The sequence below is a fragment of the Dipteris shenzhenensis genome, chromosome 9, assembly GCF_047967505.1.
Source record: "Dipteris shenzhenensis isolate YYH24624 ecotype China chromosome 9, Dip_SZ_1.0, whole genome shotgun sequence".
Taxonomy (NCBI): domain Eukaryota; kingdom Viridiplantae; phylum Streptophyta; class Polypodiopsida; order Gleicheniales; family Dipteridaceae; genus Dipteris; species Dipteris shenzhenensis.
Genome location: NC_141604.1, coordinates 54,543,398 through 54,553,016, shown reverse-complemented (window position 1 = coordinate 54,553,016; position 9,619 = coordinate 54,543,398).

Genomic DNA, 9,619 nt, shown 5'->3' with positions numbered 1-9,619 from the left:
ACAAGTTCCATCCTGCCCCACAATTTTTTTTAAAAGCTTTTGTAAAAACTTCCATATATATCGATGCCCATACTAACATTGTAGTGTCAGGACTACACCGATGCTGGCACCGACACTGTCAGCCATATTTTATGTCCTCATCTTCAGACCCATGTGGAAGGCGAACATTATTTCCTTCATCTTCATCTAATTCATCCTCCTCATCGCTATCCTCCTCAGATGTTGCACCATCAGCCCCAGTTTCATTCTCTTCTTGGGATTTTGGGATCTGCGTCGATGGGACTGCTTCAGGTTGGATAGCATTAGGTGGGGTATCGTAGGTCCATTTTGGAACTTTCTCCTCATATCCCGTATCTCCTGATTTTATGATTGGCATAGATGTATAGTAACTTCTCAATCCAATCCTCTAGAAGTCTATTTCATAAAGTACTATGAATGTACTTGTAATGTCTCTAGTTTATTTAATGAGCCCGAGTTTGAGCATGTCTGAGAAAGAACCCTCAGTGCAATCAGGCATAGAAGCTCACACGTGCCACCATTCATCATCCATAATTTCCAAGCAGATGTGTTTTTTACCAATGCTTGAACATCGCTCGATGCAGACAACCCCTCCTTGCATCAATACTTGGCTAACTCATTACAACACTTTGCAAACTCATGGTTTTGGGGATTATACTGTTGCACAACCTTATGAAAGTCATTCATAACAATTGGGATCTCTTCGGGTTTCATATTCCACCACTCAGGGTCTAAAAGGTACCCAACACTATGCAATGGATTGTGAGCTTACTCCCATCGAGGCCTAAACAATTGCCACAATTCCTAGCATTTTGTAGCATTAAATTGTCTTCTCTCATTCTCTCGGTTTGGGTAAGTACGAGGATTTCTCGATGCAATAAGAGCTTGCTCAATCCAAAAGTGCATTCATGCTTTTTCGATTATTGGAGCTTTTGAGTCCAAAGCCCTAAGCACATATAAAACAAGTTTCATAACATTAGCAACATCCTTAAACCGTTTCCATATTGTAGGAAATCCCAATGTTTCTTTCACGTCATGCATTTTCTCCTTTGTTGCCCTATTGGTCAAATTTGACATCCATCGTTCAAATGCATAACAATGAAATGTCTCTATAAGAAAACTCCTATTTTTCACCAAGGATTGCAAAGTATAGAACTACGTAGCAAATCTCGTGGTTGCTGGCAATTGCAACATGGTGAAACCATCACGAGACATAAAGATTGATTTGAGACATTGCTTCAATCGTATGAACTTCACGATGTCTCCACCCTCATAAACAATCTCTTTGAAACATGATGCTTGTTTATACCAATCTTTCAATGCAAGATTTAAAGTATGTGTACAATATGCAAATGCATATAGATTGGTATACTTCCTTTGCAATATTCTACCCGCCTTTTTACAACTCTTGGTATTATCCACATGATAATCTGCACAAATTTTTCAGAGCCTAACTCTCTTACAACCTTTGATAATACACTAGCCATATATGTCTCTGGCTTCTTTACATGTGAGGCATTAATTGATGTGTGAAAGGCCTCCCCACGTAACTATATAACCATCACATTCAATAAAGCATGGCATTTTATGCTTATCCATCCGTATATGAGACAATCATGCATCTGATGTTATGCAGTTGCTCGAAAATGCTATGATTTAAGTGCTCTTTCCCTTCTGCATATGCCTTGTCTAACAATGCCATACACAATGTGTGGTAAGAAGGTGGCTTGAAGCCTGGTCCATAGTTAGCAATGCAATTCCATGCAACTCTCATATCATCATTATCGACCATACTCAATGGATATCTTGACTGCCATAAGATTGATCCACCAAGTACATACTGTGCATTCTCCAAATCTTGAATCCGGATGCTCTCAACTATCGTGGGTTGCCTGAAGTTAGGAGTCGTAGTTGTCGATCTACCTTTACAAGCCATAGGTGGAGATCTATCTTGCATGCTAGTGTCCACACAAGGAGTTCTGGCATGGGAGCTTACAACACTTGTACTTCCGTCATCGTGTATGTTTACAGACTTTACTCCACTTACACCTTGAATTTCCCAGATTGATCTTCTTCGTATTTTTCTAGAAGATTGCAACTTCTTTGTCAAGGTGCGAGCTGTTGCAACAGCTTTTGGGCCGCACAATGCTGAATGCTCTTTCTTGAGTTACCAAGCAAGTGATCCCTTATGCGAGGTGCTCCCCTAGATTTTTGTATTCCACAATACTTGCATTTCCACTCAACGTAGTCACAAACATTGATGACAAAGTCCCATTCTGGACCATGTGACTTACGTTTTTTCCCTTGTACATGTGGAATACCTCTTTAAGAGGATTGTGACACCCGCATAAATCCTCTCCCCGTATCTTGGTTAACAATATCACAGGGTGGATCAAGCATTGGATAGTGTCTATTTCGACAATGAGATCTTATTATGCAACTCCTTGTTTAACCCCGGGAACATTTTCAAGCATATGAATACTGGCATGGGCTTGACTCGATGCATCCACAGTCACAACTCGTTTTGAAGATTGTGGACAAGTATTTCTAGTTTCAAGCATTTTTGATTGTGCATTCGTAGTTGCAACACGTGCCCTATTTCTGCTCAAATCATTGCCATCTTGTCTCCCCCTTCTCTCCATGCGTTAAGCCCTTAGCTTAAGACTCCTTACTAACAATCTCATTCATTGGCACTCATGATCGTGGTCCACAAGTTCCTCCAAATGCAGGCTAAGCTCTACATTTGGCATTGCCTTGCTGTAACAACGTGCTGAAGCTATTGATGTCGGCCGCTCAAGGAAGCCTGAGGGTACTTGGCTCATGGTCTAAGATGACGGGAGCAAGCTCATGACCGGTCGTTCTTCTTACAGAACTGGAGATTGCGTGTTGCTGAAAGGCATCAATGTGAGGATTGGAGCAGGGTGTTGTAAAGTGGGTGAGCTGAGGCGAGCAACGATGTTCAGGGGTTTTACACATTGAGGGGTCATTTCAGCGGAGTTCCACATCAGAGGAAGTAGCAAAGAGATGCAAAAGATCAGGAAAGCGGAAGGTGGTGCAGTGCGGGTGTTATCCTGCGAACCGGAACACTTCGGGCACACAATCAAGAACATGATGTAGAAGAAGACTCCAAGCATTGTAGCCCAGCCAGCCTTGGGGTACCGATCGGGTAGACCTCCAAATGGGATGATGCGCCACTCACATTCACGGAATGAGCGAGCTATATCAGAGAGCTCGACGCTTCTCCTGTAATTAGCTATGATAGCCATGGCTCAAGCCCGGCTAGAGGATCTTTTAGGTTCAGCCACACTACGGATACATCTTTTTCAACTGCAGGACAGGAAAGAGATGGACAATTTTTCTCCAACAGGATCCATTTCGAGGGATTTTGATTCTCGATCGTGTGTTCATCAGTGATAATCTACCAGGAAGTCGAGACAGTATGCAGCGGCTTTGAGTCATGTACAGAACGATCAATCGGTAGGGGCAGCGGTGCCCACACGAATGACGGGAACTGCATGATTCGCAAACAATGAAACGAGGCTCGGAGGCTCAAGGTCCACCATTGAGAGCCAGTCTGATTGGGTCTCAGAGGCATTCTGAAAGTACAGCGAGTACGTAACCCTTGTTGAGTCGTTCAATCCCTTCACTAAAGGTTTTTTACACAACCAGAATTCAACTTCAGCTTACATTTCGGTTGTAGAATATACCTCACAATTACGTGTAGCATAAGGAATTTGCTAGACGCTCGTGACCCTTACGAACATGGTTGTTATGGAGCAGACAAGTTCGCCGACTTACACATGACAAACAATTGCGGGAGTCATAGAAGAAAGGGGATTTTTTCGTTGTGCAAGATCCCAAGCATTCAATTTGGCGCCCAGCATCGGCGATGAAAGATGTAGCCATAGAGATAACTCCATCTATTTTGCATCGAGATATGGGAACTCAGATGACCCCCCCGGAAGTTCTTGGACTTCAAGGTGCCCAAGTTCTTGCACAAGGCACAACTCTAGAAACCAACACATCATGTAGATTTTTGGGCTTGTGGGGGATGTTTGGGTGGATTCAAGGAATGGGTAAACGAATCAAGAGATATGGGTAGATGAGTGTGATTCGATTAAGGTAGACAATTCTTTGTGTGTCTATGGTTAGACTCGTAGACGAGTCAAGGGAGACATTGAGGTGTCATATAGAGTTTCGGGTGTGTGTGGGATGTTTGGGTGGGAAGCGTGAGTCGATGCCTGTGTCGTGGGACGTTGAAAAAATCAAAAAAAGAAAAAAAAAAGAAATACTGTCGAGTTTGCATTCAATGAGGACAGTAGAGCTACTTTATTATATCTGATGTACGGTGCATAATTTGGTATTTCTGACAACACCGGTCGGTGTTTGGAGCAAGCCAAAATCCTCGGAAAGACTTTTGAAATGCCAAAAACGGGCCTCCCGAGGCCCACAAAAGGCCCGGAAAGCCACTTGTAAAAATGAAAGCTATTTGACAGGTTAGACCGCGGGTCATGGAACAAATCGCCAAAAATTTTTTATGTGAATTATTGCAGCTGTGCATTTTGTGTGTGTATTTCTTGGTTGTTTTGTAGCTTGATGGTTTGATGGTGGCCTAGTGGTTACTGTTTTGAAACTTCTAGGTATTCCAAATCTGTTTGATGTTTTTAAGTATTCCAAAGTGTTGGTTTGTCTTTCGTGTCTTAATATTTTGCATGACATTGTGGTTTGTTTGCTTGTGTTTGGAGTCCTATGATTCGGATGCATTGTAAATTATGAGTGTATGTGTGAGCTTGTGATGAATGGATTGGCATATAGGTTAGATATCCCCCATATTTTAATTTTTCTAAAAAAAAGTGGATGTAAGTGAAATGTGTCATGAATTATTATGAGTTCTTTAAGCTATGCTAGCTCTAAAAAATTTAATGACCAAAGAGAAAGAAATTTGATGACCAAAGAGAAAGTGGATCTAAATGAAATGTAGCATGAGTTGCTATGGTTTTCCTAAGCTATATGAGTTTTAAAAAATTTATTGACCCAAAAGGGAAAAAAACGACCCTATGGTTTGTATTATTTTCAACTTACCTGCAAATTGTACATATGTGATGTGAATGCATCTGCATATAGGATATATCCCCCACATTTCCATTGATTTTAAGGAAAAAAGCATAGGAAATTGGAGAACCATAAACTAGTATCTTTCTTGTAAGTTGACTAAATACGGAGACATAACAATCACACATGAATGCACATCCAAGGATTGCTTGAAATCATAACCTTTGCAAACTCAAATTAACAAAAGATTCTTAGAGTTTGCATTGAGTGGTTGACTAAGCACAAAATATTTGATTCATGATCATCTGTACAAGCAAATAATTTGTTCGACTATGTGAAGGAATGTTCTAATAATGAAATTTTGGTGAAACAGATACTGTTGCTCTTGAAGTGAAAAGAAATAACGTCCTCGCCAACAGAGATTTCCCCCTTGACTATTCATGTTGGTAGTCCTTCTCTTTAGGTGGTGTTGCATCTCTTTTGGATTGTTCCCCACCTCCTGTGTGAAAACAAGTGTGAGTGCTAACCATCTCCAAAGAGGAAGTTGTTTGAGACCGAGTGTTTTGATAAGAAGAAGCCTAAAACAATAGAAATTAAGGAAAAGTACCCACCATGTGTGGACACCATTAATGTTCTTGCTTTGCATGACGCACATAATTGGTGTGGTGATGAAATATAGGAGCTTGTAGTTAAAGTTTTGTAAGTTTTCAACATCGATCTTACAATCAAGAATTTCATTTTCGATGGGCAAGTGCTTAGCAAATATGGTATCTATATGTTGTCAAATGTCTATTACCCTGAATTCCTCAAAGTTGACCTCGTTGATAGAGTAGGTCTTGGTTGCATAACCTTGCATATTGATGAGGTATACTATCGTGAGTTTGTGAAAACTTATGAATGTAGGGGATTGCATTAGAATAAGCAATTTCTCCATGTGCTTGAAAATCCTAGAAATGATGGAGGCACTATCAACTACTCTATAGGTTTTGATCCTTCGACTAGGGTCGAGAGAATAGAACCATTTAGCGTTGTGCCAGAGCTTTATCCACATGGAACAATTTGCCAATATAAAGAGAAGTGCAAGGGTTTGATAAACAAAGGGAGGGGAATAAGTTGCCTTTAGCCACACTAGCAATGATCATGCTTAAATTGGGGGCTTCCTATAAGGAATGCGACAAACTTATTATGGGAGACGGGGAGCTTCTTGAAGACTCATAACAGTAAGAGTTTGACATCTTATACACCTTAAGGAATTGCATGCTCTCCTTCTCAAAGTTGCTTTCATATTGCATTGATAGCACTGTGCACTTTTTGGTGCAGCTCACCTTGTGGAGCAACCGTTGACGTTTAAACTTTGTTTGGATCGCTGAGAAGTTCAAAACCTTTGATGAGGTGCTATTCATACTGCATAATGTTGGTTGCAAGAAGAATACAGAACCCATTGTGTTAAATATCCTTGACGTTACCATAATTGTGCCCATCAAGGATCCCCATCAAGGATCCCTTACTTGGAGCCTATCTTTCGCAAGTGTTTAGCACTCATATCCAACACATTGGTTAGGTTCTTTGCTTAACAAACAACATTTGGACTATGTATCATTAAAAGCAATAGCAAAAGGATTGCTAAGTGTAGTGTAAATACTTGTAGGTAATTGGGACGTTGACTTTCATGGGGAGGGCAACAAAATATCGAGGGACTCATAGAAGGTCTATTGACTTGCATGTGATAAAACCTCCTCCTTGATTAAAATCCCAAAAGTCAAGACTCTTATAACCATAGATGAGGGACCGACCATTGATGTGTTTGAAAGGACATAATTGTGGACAAGTTTTTGAAGCTACCTCTAGATTTTCTCCAAACCAACGCACAACTAGAAGTCATATCTATTCAACAAGAAAGTTGAAGGGCGCTTTTTGACAAACATGTTTGGCTTAGTCAATGGCTTCATTGCTCCTTACTACTAATGAAGCAAAGTGAATCCTCGGGTTGATGTAATGAGAAGTGTGCTTACGAAAAAGCACATTGTAAAATCTTGGCTTTGTAGTAAAGACTTGTCTTCGCTCATTCCCTCCCTACTTTTAAAGTGCATATTAAATTGCTCATTCCTTTTGTAACAAAACATGTGATTGATTTTTCTTGAGATGACTTGCTAGAAGTCCATTGCACTTTGTTGATATTGTCAGAGAGACATGGAACATATGACAAGAAAGGCTTGTGTTTATATGGACACCAATTTGAAAATTTCCCAAATAACAAATGTGTTTTATTTTGCATACCATATTCTCTCAACTTCCACATATCAATTCACATATCATATTCTCTAAACTTCCACATATCAATTCACTCTTTTATAACATGTGTATCAAAGAAAGTGAAGGAATTATTAGTATTAAGAAGCATGGGGTTTAATGGATGGAAGCATTCCTTCAACGATCTAATATAAAAAAGTGTGGGTTTAATGAAGGGAAACATTCCTTCAATGATCCCACTTTTGAAATTATTTACCCAAACATTGAAAGTTTCAAAAGCTAGCTCTACCATATAGAAGATAAGAACTTTGTATTAAGCCCTTTCAACTCTTTTGAAATTTTCTAGAACAACATTGGGATGAGGTACTAGACTTATGAGAATTTAAATTCCATCAAAGAAAAATTGACAATACAAATTGTAATCCAGCTTGCGAATATGAATCTTTGTCCATGCAAGTTTGTAGAACGTTCCAACAAAAGGAAAAGATGGTCTATAGACATTGGACGAATGCTTGCAAAAGCTTGTGTGAGAAGAAGGGTGCACTAGACCCAACTATATGAAAGAGTATATATAGTAGTGAACCTATCCTTCACACAGCATATCTCTTTCAAGCATTAAGCGAAAGGTTATAAAAATAAAACAAAGTGCAAAGGAGACACATGGCACAATAGTTCCAACACCGGCACCAACAGTAGATTCAAGAAGGTCATCCTCACGACCAATTGTTCAAAGACAAAAAATCCAAAGATTTCTATAGATGATAATGTTGCCTATGATAAGTTCATGGAAATGTTCGGAAGTGCATCATGATAAGTGAAGAAATACATAAAGGAAATTAAAGACACACCTTCATTTGATTGCCTTTCATGCAAAAGAATAGTTTTCAAGATACAAAGCATCTATGCTACAAAAAAGACTTTTGAATGTTTGGGAAGAAAAAGAGTATATCCAAGCAGTATGTTTACCTTGAAGGAGCGTAAAGTTTATCATAAATGTAAGAGAGCAATCAAAGAAAATATTTTGCCTAAATACTTTACACCGACAAACATATCAGTGAATGCTTCACTCTTCTCTAGTGGCACCCAAGCTCACTTTCGCAAAAATTAGGAAAATGAGCTTCAACGGGCCAATTTGGTATTGCTAGAAGTATTGTCAATGTGTTGGCAGATACAAGAAAAATACAACATGTGCTACCATGCTTCATAGATGACGATCACTTGATAATCGTTGGGATTAAAAATAAAATAAAATATAAATCAACTTTTGCAATGGGGAAGGTTCGCCCATACACTCTTATGAAGGCATTGAACATACTTGTGGACATACCTTTGTATAAAGTCGACAATGTCACTATAAATAATGATTGGTACAAATATATACACGCAACAAAACTCCCCATAAATCAATTCTTTTAAAGAAGGCAATAATAGTAATAACAACATCAACTTTGAAGATGAAATTGAGACCAACACATTGATACATAATTTTATAAGTGCATAGCAAGAAATAGACTTTGAGAGTCAAGCTATTATGTGGCCCCCTCCAAAAACTGGAAGCTACTAGGTATTTTCAAAGATGTGCATAGTGAAGAGCTTAGTTTTCTAACCCTCTACTTTGGCTCCCCAAAATCAGTTGGCAATATGAGACTAACATATTTAGACATAATGAAATGGGAAATATTACACAAATCCTTAAAATTTGCTCATAATTTTGCAAATTTGTTTTTAAAAAATGTTAAAGTTTTGATACATCAAGTCATGCAATCTATTTGGGTGCATTTGAGAAAAGGTTTGTTGCAAAACAAATTGTTGTGCCCAAAGGATGTTAAAACAACACCAACATCAAGCAAATACTTAAATCAGGGATAGGGTATAGGGACTTTGAGAACCTTCGCACATCGTCCGACCATAAAGAGTTGTATAAAGAGGCCTTTGCTATGATGCAACAATTAGGTCCTCCTACTTTCTTTGTTACTTTTTCATGTGTTGAGAGGATGTGGGAACATTTGGTTTCTACCCTAAAAACAACATACAATATAGATAGCACAGTGGCCTTAGGACCACAAGCAGAGATGGGATGTCAAACAATAGGAGAGGAAAAACCCTATGCTATGCGGACGATACTACACCCAAAAGCTACAAAATATGCTATCACTACTTTTGAAAGTCTCCTCAATCATTGGAAAGGTTGTTGACTACTTCTTCGTCATTACAAAATCTCAAAGTAGATGAAGCCAACATGAACATGGAATCCTATGCATTGAAAATCCACCAAAATATAATTCGTGCAACAATGATG